Here is a 20,957-nt window from a genome sequence, read left to right as displayed (position 1 = left end):
TCAAGTGGGGTTTATCCCAGGAATGCAAGGATTCTTCAATATATGCAAATCAATCCATGTGATAAACCATATCAACAAATTGAAGGAGAAAAACCATATGATCATCTCAATAGATGCAGAAAAAGCTTTTGACAAAATTCAACCATTTATGATAAAAACTCTCCAGAAAGTAGGCATAGAGGGAACTTACCGCAACATAATAAAGGCCATATATGACAAACCCAGAGCCAACATCATTCTCAATGGTGAAAAACTGAAACCATTTCCACTAAGATCAGGAACAAGAAAAGGTTGCTGACTCTCACCACTCTTATTCAACATACTTTTGGAAGTTTTAGCCACAGCAATCAGAGAAGAAAAAGAAATAAAAGGAATCCAAATTGGAAAAGAAGAAGTAAAACTGTTACTGTTTGCAGATGACATGATACTATACATAGAGAATCCTAAAGATGCTACCAGAAAACTACTAGAGTTAATCAGTGAATTTGGTAAAGTAGCAGGATATAAAATTAATGCACAGAAATCTCTTGCATTCCTATACACTAATGATGAAAAATCTGAAAGAGAAATTAAGGAAACACTTCCATTTACCATTGCAACAAAAAGAATAAAATACCTAGGAATAAACCTACCTAAGGAGACAAAAGACCTGAATGCAGAAAACTATAAGATACTGATGAAAGAAATTAAAGATGATACAAACACATGGAGAGATATACCATGTTCTTGGATTGGAGGAATCAAGATTATGAAAATGACTGTACTACCCAAAGCAAACTACAGATTCAATGCAATCCCTATCAAACTACCAATGGCATTTTTCACACAACTAGAACAAAAAATTTCACAATTTGTATGGAAACACAAAAGACCCCGAAGAGCCAAAGCAATCTTGAGAAAGAAAAACGGAGCTGGAGGAATCAGGCTCCCTGACTTCAGACTATACTACAAAGCTACAGTAATGAAGACAGTATGGTACTGGCACAAAAACAAAGATTGATCAATGGAACAGGATAGAAAGCCCAGAGATAAACCCACACACATATGGTCACCTTATTTTTGATAAAGGAGGCAAGAATATAAAATGGAGAAAAGACAGCCTCTTCAACAAGTGGTGCTCAGAAAACTGGACAGCTACATGTAAAAGAATGAAATTAGAACACTCCCTAACACATACCCAAAAATAAACTCAAAATGGATTAAACACTTAAATGTAAGGCCAGACACTATAAAACTCTTAGAGGATAACATAGGCAGAACACTCTATGACATAAATCACAGCAAGATCCTTTTTGATCCACCTCCTACAGTAATAGAAATAAAAACAAAAATAAACAAATGGGACCTAATGAAACTTAAAAGCTTTTGCACAGCAAAGGAAACCATAAACAAGATGAAAAGACAACCCTCAGAATGGGAGAAAGTATTTGCAAATGAAGTAACTGACAAAGGATTAATCTCCAAAATTTACAAGCAACTCATGCAGCTCAATACCAAAAAAACAAACAACCCAATCCAAAAATGGGCAGAAGACCTAAATAGACATTTCTCCAAAGAAGATATACAGATTGCCAACAAACACATGAAAGGATGCTTAGTATCACTAATCATTAGAGAAATGCAGATCAAAACTACAATGAGGTATCACCTCACACCGGTCAGAATGGCCATCATCAAAAAATCTACAAACAATAAAAGCTGGAGAGGGTGTGGAGAAGAGGGAACCCTCTTGTACTGTTGGTGGGAATGTAAACTGATACAGCCACTATGGAGAACAGTATGGAGGTTCCTTAAGAAACTAAAAATAGAACTACCATATGACCCAGGAATCCCACTGCTCAGGGGGATTTCTCAGGCATATACCCTGAGAAAACCATAATTCAAAAAGAGTCATGTACCACAATATTCACTGCAGCTCTATTTACAATAGCCAGGACATGGAAGAAACCTAAGTGTCCATTGACAGATGAATGGATAAAGAAGATGTGGCACATATATACAATGGAATATTACTCAGCCATAAAAAGAAACGAAATTGAGTTATTTGTAGTGAGGTGAATGGACCTAGAGACTGTCATATAGAGTGAAGTAAGTCAGAAAGAGAAAAATACCGTATGCTAACACATATATATGGAATCCAAAAAAAAAAAAGAAAGGTTCTGATAAACCTAGGGGCAGGACAGGAATAAAGACGCAGACGTAGAGAACAGACTTGAGGACACGGGGAGGGGGAAGGGTAAGCTGGGACGAAGTGTGAGAGTGGCATGGACATATATAAACTACCAAATGTAAAATAGATAGCTAGTGGGAAGCAGCCGCATAGCACACGAAGATCAGCTTGGTGCTTTGTGTCCACCTAGTGGGGTGGGATAGGGAGGGTCAGAGGGAGACGGAAGAGGGAGGCAATATGGGGATATATGTATATGTATAGCTGATTCACTTTGTTATACAGCAGAAACTAACACCATTGTAAAGCAATTATACTCCAATAAAGATGTTAAAAGAAAAAAGAAAGAAAATGTAAGCAGAACACGTATCACATCTGCCACATAGTAAGTGCTCAATAAATGTAATCTGCATATGTTAAAAAAAAAAAACAACCATGAGGGCCTTTGGTCATTTGGCCCATTAACATTGCTCCTTGGGAGAAACCATGCCCTGGAATCCAGAACAGGAAGTGGCTGCTGCTTCACAGAAAGGGTGTTTATTCCTGGTCACATTTTTTAAATGGAAAGGTGTATATGTTCAAAGGCTCACTCAACTGTCTCCTCAAGAGAAATAGAGGGAGAAAAAAAATTACCTAACACAGCCTCTCTTTAAATGTAAAACACATATCCAAGAAAGCTGCTAATTCTACCTCAGAAATACCCATAAGAAATTTTTAAGCTAAAAAGAAGGCAGGGGTAAAGGAAGAGTGTTTTTGTTTTCTCCTCCAATTTAATTGTTTTCAAAAGCTGAGCACCAACCATGGGCAAAACGCAGCAGTCACCAGTGACTTTTTACTACTAAAATATCATGTCACTGTCCCTCAAATACTCTAAAGAGGCACTCTGAATCCATACCTGCCTCAGTCCATAAAAAGTAAACTGAAGCAGTTCACATATTCTTTAAAGCAGTATATTACACATAAGTGAGGACATCAGAGAGAATGAGGGAACAATGAAGCCAGCAGTATGTCAGTGGCCTCACACATGCCCTAAAGGTCTTCTAGACTTTTCTAGGACCAAGGGGGAAAAATTATCTCTGACCTTCCTACTTGCCAACACAGAGAGGAAGTAATCATCACTCCAAAGTGTCCATAAGCTGAAAACAAATCAGTTGCTTAGGAGTACACATACTTAGGCCTAAGAGACATTTCTCCATGCCTCCTCCTCCTAAGAAATTAACGATGCAGGGAACCTGACCTTCACAGCATCTCCCAGCAAATACAGTAACGGTCTAACTGGCCTGTCCCTATTAGTCATCAGGACTATCCCTGATGACATAATGCCAAGACTCAGTTCAGTAAAGACTAGTCTACCAGGGACCAAAACTGTCTGTGCATGGAACTAGCCCCCGGAGTTTCGGCCTTCATCCCAGGATGAAGAGTATCCAGAGGAACAGCATGCGTGGTGGGGCTGCTACAGGTTCAACTCCTTGCCGTGGAGGCTGAGGTGGACCCTGCAGGGCAGAGAGTGTGCCCTTCTGTGACCTGACCGGCACTGGAGGGCAGCTCTAGGACGGAAGGCTACCCATCAAGACCCAGTCCCTTTCCTGACAGTCAGCAACCTTGGGTGTGGGGCAGCAGTTCATGCTGAAGGCTGAGGAGCCCGGCCGGGACACGCGCTGGAAGTGCAGGCCACCCCACCGCTCATGGAGAAGGCAGGAGGCCCATGCGCAGGGTCACAGTTTTCCCCAGAGCATTGTAAGATCTGACTCGTGAGTTTCTGTTTTTTCTATTATTCTTGGCAATTTACCGATAAGGCAGTTTTCAGTGTAGATTACAAATACGAAACTACTGGCTGTTACTCCCATAACCCTCAAAATTATCCTAGAGATAGGAAACACCATCTGTCAGTGGACTAAGTCCAAACCTAAGTCTGCAGGGAAAGAAGGGATAATATTTTAATAAAAATCTTAACTGTATCTATGGGCTTTCCTGGTGGCACAGTGGTTAAGAATCCGCCTGCTAATGCAGCGGACACGGGTTCGAGCCCTGCTCCAGGAAGATCCCACATGCCACGGAGCAACTAAGCCCGTGCGCTGCAACTACTGAGCCTGCGCTCTGGAGCCCGCGAGCCACAATTACTGAGCCCGTGCGCCACAACTACTGAAGCCCGCGCGCCTAGAGCCCGTGCTCCGCAACAAGAGAAGCCACCGCAATGAGAAGCCCGCGCACAGCAACAAAGAGTAGCCCTTCCTCCCCGCAACTAGAGAAAGCCCGCACGCAGCAACGAAGACCCAACGCAGCCAAAAAATAAATAAAACATAAATAAATTTATAAAAAAAAAAAAAAAAAAAATCTTAACTGTATCTATAAAAACCCTTTACGGGTTGCAAAATAGTTTCCCAAATAACCATGTGGAGGAAACAGAGAATAGGCTTTGAAAATGCTCTGACCTGAAGTCAAATCCCTGCCACACCACTTCTAGCTGTGTGATTTTCAGCAGACCGCATACCATTTCTTAGTCTCCATTTCCTCTTCTGAATATGTAGAGAAAACCTACCTGGCAAACTTGTTTTGAAGAATAAATGAGGTTACATGTATTAAGTACCTTACACATAGTAGATAGTTAATAAATAGTAACTACTGTTACTAGTTTTGGCTTTGATAGTCCTGTGAGGGAGGTAATATAGATATTATACTACTACGACCCTGGTACTAGACATTTCACTACTGCCCACTGCTCCCATCACCCCTGCAGGAGCAGCCGTAGCAGCCGTATATTATACCACAGAATTCTGCCCCCTCTCCGCCACAGCTGATGGTCCAGAGTGGACGTCTAACCCAGGGGCAGTCAACCTATGGTTGCCAGTGACCACATGGCCTGACTATGAGCCAGACCAATCTGGTGCTTAAAAATTCTGACTCCCGACAAATAACAATCAAAAACCCAAGTCCCTGAAGGGACAGTTCCCTGAGTGAGGCCTATCTTTCCTACCTTGGAGGCATTTGGAGAAAAGTCAAATGTGAAATAAAACTCTGTTTATAGAGGCTGCTACCCTCTACCCATAGTCGGTGCTCAAAATATGTTGTTTGCATTGAAATGTCACTTTCATGGGTATTTAGATTTAATTTAATTTGTTTTTTCTCACTCACTTATATGCTCTGAGGTCACTTCCTGAGCAAATGAAATAAGGAAGAGTAAATACATACAGGTTCAAAGTGAATTTTCAACACAAGTTAAACAATGATCTCTGTTTTCTCCCTTCACTCTCCTCTACTAGTTTTCCAGCCAACGGGCATGACCCAACCTGCTGCCACTCAGGGTATCCCCTCCCAGGGCAGTAGAGCAGGTGGAGGCCACAGGGCTGTCCCCTTTACATACAACACCCACCTTCCTAAACCCCCCTCTCAATAAGGATATGGAGGCTCACCTGCGTCCACCTCATTTCTGGCACCTCTTTTCACTCCTAAGAAGAAAAAAATGATCATATACTCATCCCACCCTCTGCAGTGGACATGATACAGTTTTTGACGCCGTGAACAGGACAAGTGTCAATTCCTCTAGGCTTTCCAGAAGCCTTGTAACTGCAGAGAGGACCATGGGGCCAGGAGAAAGAGCCAGTGAAAGGGCTCTGATGTGATGATCACTCTGCACTATCAAAGTAACAAACAAGCACATGTTCAGGTAACCAGCGAGGCAGCTATGGCTAAAGGAAGCGCACTAAAAGTCGCCATTATCTATAAAAGTTTCCTATTCTTTCTGTGCTGCTCTCTCCCCAAAACTTCCTTTCCCTGAAACTGCCTTCCTTATACTGAGAAAACCTGGGCTATTTCCAAAAGACTATCTATGGGAAATACTTTGGATACATTTTAGTGATTTTTTAGAATTTATTATTTATTTATTTATTTTTGGCTGTGTTGGGTCTTCATTGCTGTACGCAGGCTTTCTCTAGTTGCGTCAAGTGGGGGCTACTCTTCGTCGCAGTGCACGGGCTTCTCGTTGCAGTGGCTTTCTTGTTGCGGAGCACAGGCTCTAGGCATGTGGGCTTCAGTAGTTGCAGCACATGCACTCAGTAGTTGTGGTGCGCAGGCTCAGTAGTTGTGGCTCGCGGGCTCTACAGCGCAGGCTCAATAGTTGTGGTGCACGGGCTTAGCTGCTCCATGGCATGTGGGATCTTCCTGGACCAGGGATTGAACCCGTGTCCCCTGCATTGGCGGGTGGACTCAACCACTGCACCACCAGGGAAGTCCCTTGGATATATTTTAAAAACAGCTCAGAGATAATTTTAAGAACATACCTCATTGGACTGGCTCTTCGCTTTCAACATAGAAATCACACTGTCCACCTTTCTCCGTATTCCCAACTTCTGCATGTCCAGGGGGAAAACTTAGCCTTGCCACATTCATCAGGATCTTAGCTCCCAACTGCCTAGTGAGACCCACCAGCACATTCTGCTTTAGCCACCTCTGATGACAACCATGGCAAAGGTGGTGACCCTGCAGGCGGTCCGTTCCCTGACACCCCAACATGCGCTCAGTGATTCATCTACCAGCACAGTGTACAAGGACCCATCTTTGAAGCCTGGCAAGTTTTTTGGCCATTTACTAAAACTTACTCAGTTTGCTTATCTAGAACAGGGAGAATAATGGTAGCCCTGTTGTATGGCCACAGCCTAGCACATCGTAGGTGCTCAACAAATAACAGTTACATATGTGAGCATTCAGCACAGTGTATAATCACCTATGTATATTTATCAGTGTAATTATTTGGCTAATTTCTAACCTTGTCATCGCTACTAAATTCCATGCACCACAGCCACATAGACTGTATCTGTATGGCTCAACATTCCGGCCCTAGCATCTAGCCCCCTGAGCTGATACATAGGAGGTGCACAATACGCTTATTGGTGAGTGGAAACTGCCTCTACAGAGGGTTGTTATGAATATTTAATAAAATACTGCATGCCAATGAGGTACCACCTCACACCAGTCAGAATGGCCATCATTAAAAAGTCTACAAATAACAAATGCTGGGGAAGGTATGGAGAAAAGGGAACCCTCCTACACTGTTGGTGGGAATATAAGTTGTTGCAGCCACTATGGAAAACAGTATGGAGGTTCCTCAAAAACTAATAATAGAGTTGCCATATGATCCAGCAATCCCACTCCTGGGCATATATCTGGACTAAACTATAATTCAAAAAGATATATGTACCCCTGTGTTCATAGCAGCACTATTCACAATAACCAAGACATGGAAACAACCTAAATGTCCATTGACAGATGAATGGATAAAGAAGATTTGGTATACATATACAGTGGAATATTACTCAGCCATAAAAAGGAATGAAATAATGCTATTTGCAGTAACATGGATGGACCTAGAGATTATCATACTAAGTGAAGTAAGTCAGAAAGAGAAAGACAAATACCATATGATATTACTTATATGTGGAATCTAAAATATGACACAAATGAACATATCTACAAAACAGAAACAGACTCACAGACATAAAGAACAGACTTGTGGTTGCCAAGGGGGAAAGGGTGTGGGGGAGGGATGGATTGGGAGTTTGGGGTTAGCAGATGCAAACTGTTATATACAGAATGGATAAACAATAAGGTCCTACTGTACAGCACAGGAAACTATATTCAGTATTTTGTGATAAGCCATAATGGAAAAGAATATAAAAAAGAATGTATATATATGTATAATTGAATCACTTTGCTGTACAGCAGAAATTAATATAACATTGTAAATCAACTATACTTCAATCAATCAATCAATCAATCAAAATAATGCATGCAAAGAGCTTAGCATTGTGCCTGGCACATAATCAGTACAGGTATACCTTGTTTTACTGTGCTTCAATTTATTGCACTTTGCAGATAATTGCATTTTACAGTTGAAGGTGTGTGGCAACCCTATCAGATGACGTTTAGCATTTTTTAGCAATAAAATATTTTTAATTAAAGCATGTACATTTTTTAGACATAATGCTATTGCACACTTAATAGACTACAGTGTAGTGTAAACATAACTTTTATATGCCCTGGGAAACCAAAAAACTTTGTGTGACTCACCTTATTGCTATATCTACTTTATTGCAGTGGTCTAGAAGCAAACCCAAAATATCTCTGAGGTATGCCTGTACTGAGTACGTTGTTGCCTGCTACAATTAGTAGTGTAGTAATAGTAGTAATAGCAGTTGTGGTGGTGGTGGTATTATTTCTCTCAATCCATGCCTGAATTGTGGTGTGAAAAGGAGATACTCTCTCTGTTCTCCAGAGAGGGAGGCAGCCATCCAGAGACCGTACCTGCGCTACTGCTTTTTTCAGATCCCCATCACCACCATTTTCGTTTCTAGCTTTAAATTCCTGCCTCCTCTCTCCACAATCTACCCACCATGATATACTCTTCTGGCTTATGTTCAGTCTCTAGAAGAATAAAAGTTTCCACAGTTAACTGATAGATGCTAAGCTTTCTCCTCAACACTAAACACTGGAAACCACTGGATCTACATGTTCCAAATGGTTTCTTTTGACCGAAAGGGGACTGGAGATCATTGTTAATCTAGCAGTGTCTTAAAAGAGAGAATGACCTTGCTTGGTGTCACCACAGGTTTCTCTCGAAGGAGTCAGGTCTTCTCTCTTAACACATTATATTGTGATTACTGGTGTTTAAGCCTGTGTTCATACCAAGGTATGAATTCAGGGATGGGACCATTGCATCTATAAATTTAATATCCCAGCATCTAGCAGTCTGAGCACAGAGCAAAACTCAGTGTATGATTGATTACCAAATAAAGAAGGGGAAAGGCGCCATGATAGAGTTTAGAGTTATTTCCTATATCTCCATTTTGCTCTCCATTAACACAAATAACAAAAATTTAGCTTTATATTAAAGAAAATTACAATCCAGGTGGTCAGAAGAACTAGAGAGATGAGAACACAGAATTGGAGAAAACAATGAAGTGTGGCCTCTTGGTCATGAGCATGGAAATTTAACATCATGATTTTTAAAAAGCTACCACTTCATCATATGATGTATTTTCAAGCTTTAGAAATTGAATTCCTCAATATATATTAGATTCTGATTACATGATTATGTTCGACTTTGAACTTTTCTTATATAAACCTCAAAACAAAAATGGAAAGGTCATGAAAAGAACAAGAAAATGTTGAGTCAGAAAAAGACTTAGCAACCCTATAGGCCAGTGATTCTCAAAATATGGTCCTGAGACTCTTAGAGATCTCCAAGACCATTTCAGGGAGTCCTTGAAATCAAATCATTTCCATGATGATATTAAGATGCTATCTGCCTTTCTCACTCCCATCCTTTAACCAGTCAGTATACAGCGGATCTTTCCCAGGGTTACAGGATGTATGACATCACAGCAATAGCAGGTTTAACAGTCCAACTGTCTTCTACTAAGCCAGACCTTAAGAAAATTTGCAAAAAAAATGTAAAATAATATCACTTTTCTCACTGTTTTTGTTTTGAAAAAATAGTTATTTTTTGTAAAAATATTCTTTGTTCATATATAATAAGTTTATTATTGCTTTTTAAAAAGAATTAGTATTTTTAACTTCCCAGTTGTAGTTTCTGAAATGATCAATATCAATAACTATAACCCATATAAATAAAAGTTCTTTGGAGTCTTCAATATTTCTTGAGTCTAAATAGGGTCTGAGACCCTTAAGTGTGAGAACCACTGCTCTAAACCCATGGTTTTCAACCAGGGATTTGCATTTGAATCAGGAAATCAGGTCCTGGCTTTTCTATGTTGTAACTGATAAAGAGGCAAAGAAACACTCTAAGCTCCATGGCCTCACCTGTAACATTAGAAGGTGACAGTAAAAATAGAGGCCGGGATCGGAAAAGTATTGTGAAGTAATTATTGGGTTGGCCAAAAAGTTCGTTCGGGTTTTCCGTAGCATCGTATGGGAAAATCCGAACGAACTTTTTGGCCAACCCAATAGTAGCGACCATTCATATGAAACTGGATGTAGAAAATGCAAAACAGTAAGAGTCAAAGATTTAAAGGTTTTTAGGCTAGGCAACTGGCAGGAAACTAGTGCCTCTGGTAGTTGAGACTAGCCAGGTTGGAACTGGGAGAGAAGCTATGAACCCACTGTTAGATGGCAGGTCCTGAAAGTGGAGATGTCCTGCAATGTCTCAATCGCTCTTTGGAGACAGAGAACTGCAGTAGAGGTGAGCGGTCCAAACCAGGGATATGGATTTGAGGGTTAGTTAGCCCTCTCTTGTGACAGGTGGCATCCAGAGGGTGAATAAGCCCACCCAGGAAGTGAATGTGGAACCTGGAGCTGTTCAAGGCAGAACCTGGGATGAGGGGCTCCTTTTTGGAGCAGGAACTAAAGAAGAGCCTAGGAGATGTTGGGAAAGGCCCAGCCAGATAACCAGAACAATGCAGGAGCCTGCATGGTATCCATGACATAGCCACTGGATGGGTGGGAAGATGGAAAGACAAAAAAAGAGGAAAAAAAAAAACCAGAGGAGACAGCTTCAAAGAGGATTGACTGGTCAACAATATCAAAGCCACAGAAAAGATACCATGGTAAATTCTGAGAAGCTATGGATTTGACAAGAATCGGATCATTGCCAGCTTCAAACAAAACTTTTTAATAGAAAAATTTTAGTGGAGTCAAAACAATACATGAAAACTGCATGGGAAAAAAATCTAAAAGCATACGGAAGGAAATAAAAAGGATGGGAGAAAGAAAAGGGAACAAAATCCAGCAAAGACTCTTGGTATTTAAGCCAGGACCACCTGTGTACAGCCATGATAGAAATACCCGATGGCTTCAGAGCCGCTGAAGGTGCTAAAAGCAAAGGGAAGAAGGGTGGGTACCAGGACTCACAGACTTTCATCGTCTTCAAACCACTCTGTTCATGGGACTATTTCTTATTACATCAAAAGAGAATCCTAAGAAATCCTATACATCAGAGGTCAAAAGACATTAAGAGTAATGAGGTGAAGGTTAAAAGATCTATTCTGGTTATTTAAAAGAAAATATTTAGATTTTAATAGATCTTCACTTGCTATGAGATACAAATAATAAAAATCAAAATATCAGATTCGTGTAGAAAACAGGAATTTCTATGACAACCACAAGTTGGACTCCACAGAAAATATAAATAGGAATCAGAATGAGAAAATTATAGAGAAATGTGACTGATTTGGAAACCATTTGAACTAGTACTATTCTTTAATGTTTTGCTCATTTGGCTCTGATATGAGAACATGAAAACATTCCTCCACTTCAATAGCTCCTTTGTATTTCAGATTAAAATGAGCAGACCATCAATTAACGAAATGAAACTGGAAACCAAGACCATCTAATGACTTACTCCACTAATATGTCCCTGTCCCCTTCACTGTTAACTTCTAATATTTATAGGCCCATACCAAAATTCAAGAGTAGACATGCATTAAATGCATTATATTGCAGGCCAAATAGTAAAAGCAGATAACAGGGAATGAGGACTCAATACATCTTTAGCTGCCAGAATGTAAAGCTTCAAACCAGTTGTAAAGGACCAAAATTTCCTACCTCTTCTCCAGCATTTTCCATTAACCATGAAAATTCCTGAGACCTGCTATGAGGTTTGCTACTTTTTTGACTGGTGAGGGAAGGTGGAGTAGGGAAGGGTCAGATTTCCCCAGCTTCTTTGGGGATAACCCAGTCACTTTCCAGAGTTCACTCTTCCAAAGCCAGAAGAGTCAGATCTGCAAGCCCAGGGATCCCAAGGATTCAAAGTTAGGGTATCCAGTGATCTGATCTTCTGCACAGTGCATTTGCCTTAAGACATGTTCACTGCCAAGTGAGTAAGCTGGTTATACATAGCTCTCCAATTAGCTAGGTTGTCAGACCCTGACCCAGGCTCTTGTGTTCTGCCTCCTGCCTGCCCTGTATCCTCACTTTCTTGGTCTAGTGGCCTCAGATACCTTGCTATATAGCCTCATGCCCAGTCTTCCTCTCTCTACTCTGCTTTGCTCCTTCACCTAGTCTGGAACCCGACTCGAGCTTTGGTCTAGATGCTATTGTTCAATCTCCTAAGGCTCTGTGCTCTGCAGCCCAAGGGCCAGGCCAGCCCTGTCCTTCCTCTGAACCCATCTCCAGCTCTAGGAGCCCCAGTCTTTGCAACTCCAAGCCACTTGCCTATCAAGTGGAATGGTTTGGACACAGATCAGTTTTATCTACAGACATTCTCCAACAGCACTGAGCTTCCCACTATGTCACCCAAGTTCAACATCTTCCCAAAGAGAAGGAAAGAATTCACTGATTCAGTGTGTCTGACAAAAACGATCACATACATGAGGGTCCTTCTGATGCTGCTACTGAACTATATGACTTCTCATCCCCTGTATTAACCAAACGAATTAAAATCTGTCATTCATACCATGACAAATTAATTGTAAATTAGAACAGCAATGTCACATGATTCAGAGTATATTTTGCTAGATCCCCCATAAGTCATCTTACACAACAATTTGTGACCATCAGCAGGTATGAATGTCAAAACACATAAGTCGCGTGATTTAAATTCAAGTTCCTTGCATCCAAGAACTTTAGTTTTGAGAATCTTCTATATATAAATCCATATAAACTCCAAGTCTTGATGTGGGATCATCAAATATGGGAAGGGCATCCTGAAATAACTTTTGCCATCCCCAGCACCTGAAGGCTTGAAGCTAGCTCTCTTTTCAAAAGATAGGCCGTTACTAAATGTGCAATGTATATACTGGCTGGCTTGGTCAGAGCAAGCTTGGTTCAAGAACTCACACTTCCACTTTGGAAGAGCCTTTGCCAGGGAAACAACACTAGCAAGGCCTTGAGATTCTACAGACACACTGGAGAATGCAGCACCAGACGTGAATATATAAGAAGTCTGGGGTTTCCCTGGTGGCAAAGTAGTTAAGAATCCACCTGCCAATGCAGGGGACACGGGTTCGAGCCCTGGTCCAGGAAGATCCCACATGCTGTGGCGCAACTAAGCCCATGCGCCACAACTACTGAGCCTGCACTCTAGAGCCCGCAAGCCACAGCTACTGAGCCGGCATGCCACAACTACTGAAGCCCACATGCCTAGAACCTGTGCTCTGCAACAAGAGAAGCCACCACAGTGAGAAGCCTGTGCACCGCAACTGAAGACTAGCCCCCTGCTCGCCACAACTAGAGAAAGCCCGTGCGCAGCAACGAAGAGCCAACAGAGCCATAAATAAATAAATAAACAAACAAACAAACAAACTCTTTTAAAAAAAAAGAAGTCTGGGCTGCCTGGTCATATGTCACATAGAGCAAGGCTGCCCTTGGAGTAAGGAAGGAAAACAAGGCAGGAAACACCAAAAGAAGCAAAGCTTCATAAAAACCATCTTTCTTTGGCCCTTTCTTCAGATATGCCCTTTAAAGAAAAACAAACAAATACTGACTAGAAGACTTTATGGTCATCACAAAAACTCTCAGAATTCTAATATGCATTCATCTTTGCCACACAGAAGTATTTGAGCTAAATACTATCTTTCAAGAACATCAAGATCCTTGTTGTTGAGCACACCCTGGTTTCCCTTCCACCTTTGATCTCCAATCAACCACTGAACAAGGGACAAGCCAATAACACAGATGAAAAAGGATGTGTTGCCTCTCAACTACTTTGTTGCGCCTTGTTCCCGCTAATGCCCCAGGCCCAACTGGGAATAATGGTCCCTCTTATGAAAGATGTCTCTCTGGACACAGGACGTGCATCAAGCAGAATTTCATGAAGCCCAGGGTCTTTTTCCAAAGAATTGAAGAAGTTGGAAACTATGCAACACAGCTGATGAGTTTCACAGCGGAGTTTCGAACCCAGAACAATCTGAGCCAACAGCTCCGTACTCTTTCCTCTAGTACCTTCTAGTTCACCTTTCTAGGTTTAAACTTACATGTAAATATTATGCAACATCTATGAAAAGCAAGGAACACACGGCAGGATCGGGAGGACGGAACAAATGAGGATTTGTTATAATTCCACAATGGTAAGGTGTACCATAGTGATAACAATAGAAATATTTTACTGTCTTATTAGAAAATAATATAGTTCTTGACCAGATATACCAAATTGCATTCTGCCACAGTAGTGGTACTGCTGACATGATCATTAGTTTTATTATTATAGTCTTATATATTTATAAATATATATTACTTTAGAAGTGTCAGCTAACATAGGTTGTTTGGGGGTTTTGTTTTTTTTTTTTTTAATCAGATGCCCAGCATTTCTAATGAGCACATGATAGAAAATTTAAATTTCAAAGAAAATGTCAATGCCAAAACAAAAAGTGATTTTAAATGTTCCTCCCACAGAATCCTGATTCTCCATACCATGGCCAGTGTACACGTGTAATTATTAGCTGGTTCACTGGCACCCAATGGACCAGATGTAAGCATGACTCCAAACTGTTCATTTACTAACCAAGCTCTCCAGATACTGTCAATCCTGAAAGGATTGAATCAAACGCACTGATCAAAGCAGCTGGGAGTGAGAAGGGGATATGGAAGCCACCTAGACCAACCGCTCCTTCAGTCATGAGTCTCCTTCTAAGACCCCTGCCATGAAGTCACCTGGCTGCATGCCAGGGTCATGTCTGTCCCTGGCTACACCAACCGAGAGCTCACTATGTCCCAGGAGAGGCCAGCATGCCATCTTTGGAGAGCTCTAACTGTTTCATGATTAGTTGCAACCATCAGAGTAAACAAACCAGTGACTGGTCTGAGGACAGGGATACGTGCTTATTTTCCCCTGTAACACAAGTCAACAAGAAAGCCTCTAATCAAATAAATCCAAAGAGGGGTACAAACATAATTGTGACACATGTTTACACTAGTTGAAGCAGATCAGGTCACTGGGCCACTGAAGAAATCATTCCGAAACCATATAAATGAGCTCACATTACACGTCTACACTATGAAGTATTTTTTCCCTCTTAAATACATTTGCCACCAACCTGAAAAATAAATTCAGATTGTTGGATCAGTACTGACAGATAAATGTAGCACTTTGCCCAAAGGAGCTGGGTGTCATTGTCTGTATCACAGTCACTGGACAAGTTGGGCCCTTCTCTGCCCAACTGACCTACAGAAGATTTACGCCACAGGAAGCTGGGATGGTGACCTCAAAGTTGCTGAAATATTCAGACAGTCTGTGCAGTTCTCTGGAATAGCACAATTTGGGAGAACTAGCTTTGTAGATAGAAAATACAGGCATTGTCATCATCAAAAAATCTACAAACAATAAATGCTGGAGAGGGTGTGGAGAAAAGGGAACCCTCTTGCACTGTTGGTGGGAATGTAAATTGATACAGCCACTATGGAGAACAGTATGGAGGTTCCTTAAAAAACTAAAAATAGAATTACCATATGACCCAGCCTTCCCACTACTGGGCATATACCCTGAGAAAACCATAATTCAAATAGAGTCATGTACCACCATGTTCACTGCAGCTCTATTTACAATAGCCAGGACATGGAAGCAACCTAAGTGTCCATCGACAGATGAACAGATAAAGAAGATGTAGCACGTATATACAATGGAATATTACTCAGCCATAAGAAGAAACGAAATTGAGTTATTTGTAATGAGGTAGATGGACCTAGAGACTGTCATACAGAGTGAAGTAAGTCAGAAAGAGAAAAACAAATACCGTATGCTAACACATATATACGGAATCTAAAAAAAAAAAAAAAAGGTTCTGAAGAACCTAGGGAAAGGATAGGAATAAAGATACAAATGTAGAGAATGGACTTGAGGACATGGGGAGGGGGAAGGGTAAGGTGGGATGAAGTGAGAGAGTGGCATGGACATATATGAACTACCAAATGTAAAATAGATAGCTAGTGGGAAGCAGCCGCATAGCACAGGGAGAACAGCTCCGTGCTCTGTGACCACCTAGAGGGGTGGGATAGGGAGGGTGGGAGGGAGACGCAAGAGGGAAGGGATATGGGGATATATGTATACGTATAGTTGATTCACTTTGTTATACAGTAGAAACTAACACAACACTGTAAAGCAATTATACTCCAATAAAGATGTTAAAAAAAAAAAAGAAAGAAAGAAAATATAGGCATTGTCAAGCTAGATTGTAGAGTGTTCAAAAGGGACATCTCACTACATTACAGACTGCCCAGGTAATGAAGTGACACTCACTCTAGTCAGAAAAGAGCATTTTGGAGGGCCATTTTTTCAGTTCTTAAACTAACACTTCTTAAATCTTTAACATTTTTCTTTGTTTCTCATTGTCTTTCATAGACGGGAGATTTTTTTCCTCAAATAGTGAAGCAGTTTAAGGCTTTGTAATCTAAGTAAATAACCTAAATATATCTTCTCTCCATGTACATTCTCAAGATTACAGCTTGGATTCTCTGAGTTTAATGAGGACTAGAGTTAGACTGTTTCCCATTAGAAAGAGAAAGGAGTAAGGCAGAAATTCAATAAGTGTTCAAGTAAAATACAGCCATCCTCACATCTGTATTATATTAGAGGAGACACAAGACAAAACATTGACTCTTGAGGTTAAATCTAAATTTCCTGCTTCAGTTCTGAAAGAGTTTGAGAGTTTAGATCAAAAAGGCAACAGAGAAATAAGACCAAAAAATGTCTAAAAACAAGTTTCAAAGGCTATAAAATGCCAACACTTAGTTACTTATTTGAAGCATCAATTTAGTCAGCAATTACCCTAGAGCCACAAACAAAAATTAGTGAAAATTCTACTACATGCTCTTTTCCAAGTTCGGGATGACCCACCTGGGATCTGTGTGTCATAGGAGGTGCCAAACCACCACCTCTGATTCTTCAACTCTCTTGTGTGATATTGTTGAATTTCCACGTCTTCCTCTCTAGTATACTGTTACATCACACTTGAATTTCCGAAGATATTATTTCAGTCTCCTTTGGAATCTACTGGTCTTTAATTTCAAACTTTAATTTCATCCTGCAAAAAAGAAAACCCTAAGTCTCGGGTCAAAGATCAACAAGCAAGACAAATTATCTCAACAAAAACAAAAGAGCATGAGACCAGAAACAGGATTCAGGGAACTCTTTCCTTAAGTCTGGCTTTTGAGCCTGCAACTTCTATCGTTTATCAAGCTTGTGAGTAAAACTACGTTTGAAGAAAGTAATACTGACCTATTAACTTTGGTGGCTCTGTGGAAGCTTCTTTAAAACGCCACTGATCAGAAATACATACACAGACACACACACACAGTAGATGAAGAAGTAGATGAAGAATTTGTTATTTTGAACAACTCAGAATGAAACAGCCTCTCCTATCGAATTCCATGGTAGAGTGAGATGCATATCTCTAAACCTTGCACATTACAAAATTTTCCTCAACCATGAAGATTCTGATTGAATCAAGGGACTGGGATTAGAAGGAGATATTTACCATGAAGTCATTTTAGACAAATCTTTTATCAAGTTATGCCTTAGTTTCAGCATCTAAAAAATCTAGGTTCTATGCTAGGTCTTCAAGTCCTTTTACCAATTTATCCCTTGTCCTGTCTCAACAGATTATTAACCCTCAGCTAGTCAAACAAATCCTATTGCTGTTCTTTCTACCTCACTGGTTATTCCTTCTCAGTCTCTTTTTCTGCTTTCTCCTTTTAACGTTGGAAGGTCCCAGGGCTCAGTCCTTGGATGTCTTTTCTATCATCACTCACTCACAACCTTGGAGAGTTCATCCCGTCTTCATATTCCAGAGACTCTCAAATTTATATTTTCAGCTCCAACCTCTCTGCTGAATTCCAGTCTTATATACACAACTGCCTGTTTAATATCTCCATTTGGATGTCTAATAGACATCTCAAACTTCTGTGTCCCAAATGGAAGTCCCAGTTTCTCCCTACCCCATCCCACAAACATCCTGCCCCTACAAGGCATCCTGTTCTCAGCTAATGACAACTCCATCCTTCCAGTTGCTCAAGACAAGTTACAGTGTCACACTTGACTCTCACTCTCCACATTCAATCTGTCAGAAAATCCTATTGGCTGTAAGAAAGCCCTCAAGAAAACCGTATATCCAGGATCCAGTCTGTTTCCTTAACACTTTCATAGCTACTACCCTGATCCAGGCTCCATTATTTCTTACCTGGGTTACCTAATGGCCTCCAAAATTCTCTCTCTGCTTCTAACCTTGCCTCTTAGATAGCCAAGGAGATCCTCTTTAAACATCAGTCATATCATTTCATTCCTCCGCATCAACTCATTAACGACTACCCAGACTACCTGTTTCACGCAGGTAAAAACAAAAGTCCTCACAATGGACTGGTCTCCTTCTTCTCCCCCTTGATCAACCTGCTCTGATCACAAAGGCCACCTGGCTGTTCCTTAAACATCTCAGGCACGTTCCTCCCTTAGGTCCTTTGCACTGGTGCTTCTCTCTTTCTAGAATGTTCCTCCCTCAGAGAGCCATAGGGTTCCCTCACCTTCTTCAAGTCTTTGCTCAACAGTTTCCTTCTTAGTGAGGCCCGCTCTGAATGCCTGCTTAAAACTGCAGCCACCCTCCTCCCCAGCTCCCAATCCTCTTTCCCCTACCGTACATTTTTTTTTTCTCTCTCTAAAGTACTTATCACCTTCTAATATTTACTTACTTGTTTATTTTGTTTCTTCCCACAACACACACATACACACCAAGAGTATAAGCTCCATGAGGGCAGTGATTTTTATATTTTGTTCACTGAGATATTCCAAGGGCCTAGAATATAGACACACAGGGCAAATATTAATTGACTAAAGTCCACCAGGCCACCAACTTGCCCATTCTATTCTCTGAAGTTTTATCTGTGTCATGGTTCCCTTTTTAGACTGACTTTCCCCAACCTCTCTAGCAATATAAATTCCTCTTTTCCTCACTTCAAGCTCCAATTTAAATCCTCCTCCTCTTAAATCTTTTCTACATTAGCTCTGCTCTATTGACCATGGATTTTTATGTACTTAGTCAACCAAAAAATTTCCGTTAGCATCTTTGTTTGCCAACTCTGTAAATTTTAAGTCATACATGCATACAACTAAACTCTCAGTTCTTTATCTTACAAGAAATTCTGTAAGAACTATAGCCCCTGGAATCTGTGAACGTTTCATGCCTTTAAGAGATGCATCTGATGGAGAGAGAGAGAGATTATCAGAGAGTCCCTTAGTCATGGGGTAAATACTGAAAAGTTCACAAGCTTTCTTTGGTGAGAAACCCAAGCCCATCATTATGGGGTGAATCATGTGCCCCAGGAAAGAGATGTCAAAGTCCTCACCCCTAGTACCTCAGAATGTGACCTTTTCTAGACTACCTTTCCAGAGGTAATCAAATTAAAACAAGGGCATTAGGGGTGGGCCCTAATCCAATGTGAATGGTGTCCTTATAAAAAGGGGAAATCTGGACACAGAAACAGACATACACAGAGGGAAAATGTTGTGAAGACACACAGGAAAAGCACCATGTGAGGAGAGAGGACTGGAGTGATGATCTGTGAGCCAAGGGACGCCTGAGGCTACCAGAAGTTAAGAGACAGTCCTGGAACAAACCCTTCCCTAGCGCCTTCAGTGGGAACACGATCCTGCCAACACTTTGATTTTTGTCCTCCAGAACTCTGAGGCAATACATTTCTGTTATTTTTTTTTTTTAAAGCTCCCCATTTAATTTATTTTTATTTATTTATTTTTGGCTGTGTTGGGTCTTCGTTTCTGTGCAGGGGCTTTCTCTAGTTGTGGCAAGTGGGGGCCACTCTTCATCGCTGTGCGCGGGCCTCTCACCGTCACGGCCTCTCCCGTTGCGGAGCACAGGCTCCAGACGCGCAGGCTCAGTAGTTGTGGCTCACGGGCCTAGTTGCTCCGCGGCATGTGGGATCTTCCCAGACCAGGGCTCGAACCCGTGTCCCCTGCATTAGCAGGCAGATTCTCAACCACTGTGCCACCAGGGAAGCCCCATTTCTGTTATTTTAAGCCACCCAGTTTATGGTACGTTGTTATGATAGCCCTAGGAAACCAATGCACCCATTATTTGGATGCAGTAAATTGAGCTGAGATCTGGTTAGATATCCACATTTTCAAATTATTCAGGTTGCAACAATGTGCCCTGAAACTGAGGTTTTTTTAACTGATTGTCTTGATTCCAGAGCAACTTTGTAATTATTACTTTACAATCATTCCACTGATAAGATACTCAATTGGGGATAAGGGAATCATCTTTCTACTCTAGAATCAAAAAGATCCTCTCTTTTGAGTACAAGGGAGGATCACACAATGGCCTTATAATTTCTACAGGCAAGCTGGCCTACAAAGCTGAAAGTCAGAAAACATTCTGCACTATTAATTGGCAATTATATGTTTGAATTGGATCTACACAGGGAGAAAAACAGTTTAGAAAACCATTAAAATTATATGACTAAATTTAATCCATTGGTTCAGATTTTAGAAAAATGTCTGGTTTGAGTTACCTAGACCAGCTATCTAGCTTTCTGGTTCAATATACAATTAACCTTTTAGCTTTGGCATCAGGTTCCAAACCATATTCTAAAAGGGAAAAAAATAAGAGCCACTGTTTGAAAGTTTATACTTCAGGAATAAACTCAGCTTAATTCCCTTGGAGGCCGAGAGATTCATGTTATTGGACCTTTCCTAGGTGTGAGGGTGAGAACAGAGGCCACTGTCACATGAGCCTGAAAAACTTTGAACTGTTTTCCCCATACTGCGCCTTCAGACCAGATGCCATCTGCCCAGCCTCATTTCTTCCTTGAACTAAATCAAGAACTCGGTTTTTCCATTGCT

The 20,957-nt window shown here is 41.0% G+C and overlaps 1 long non-coding RNA gene across 2 annotated transcripts in view; it reads right to left on the bottom strand.

Moving 5' to 3' along the window:
* LOC309639222 overlaps positions 1–20,957 on the bottom strand; it is an 82,975-nt gene that overhangs the window by 8,597 nt on the left and 53,421 nt on the right. Inside the window, exon 2 of one of the 2 annotated variants that reach the window (XR_014251528.1) lies at positions 16,947–17,133. This is a non-coding gene — a long non-coding RNA (uncharacterized lncRNA). Of the gene's footprint in view, positions 1–4,493; positions 17,134–20,957 lie in introns of those variants that run through there. The other variant, XR_014251529.1, reaches the window with a different exon arrangement.

The sequence above is a fragment of the Balaenoptera physalus genome (genome assembly GCF_965194825.1).
Source record: "Balaenoptera physalus genome assembly, chromosome: 12".
Classification (NCBI taxonomy): domain Eukaryota; kingdom Metazoa; phylum Chordata; class Mammalia; order Artiodactyla; family Balaenopteridae; genus Balaenoptera; species Balaenoptera physalus.
Note: the sequence above shows the minus strand (reverse complement) of the source record. Positions and strands in the feature narration are given on the sequence as shown.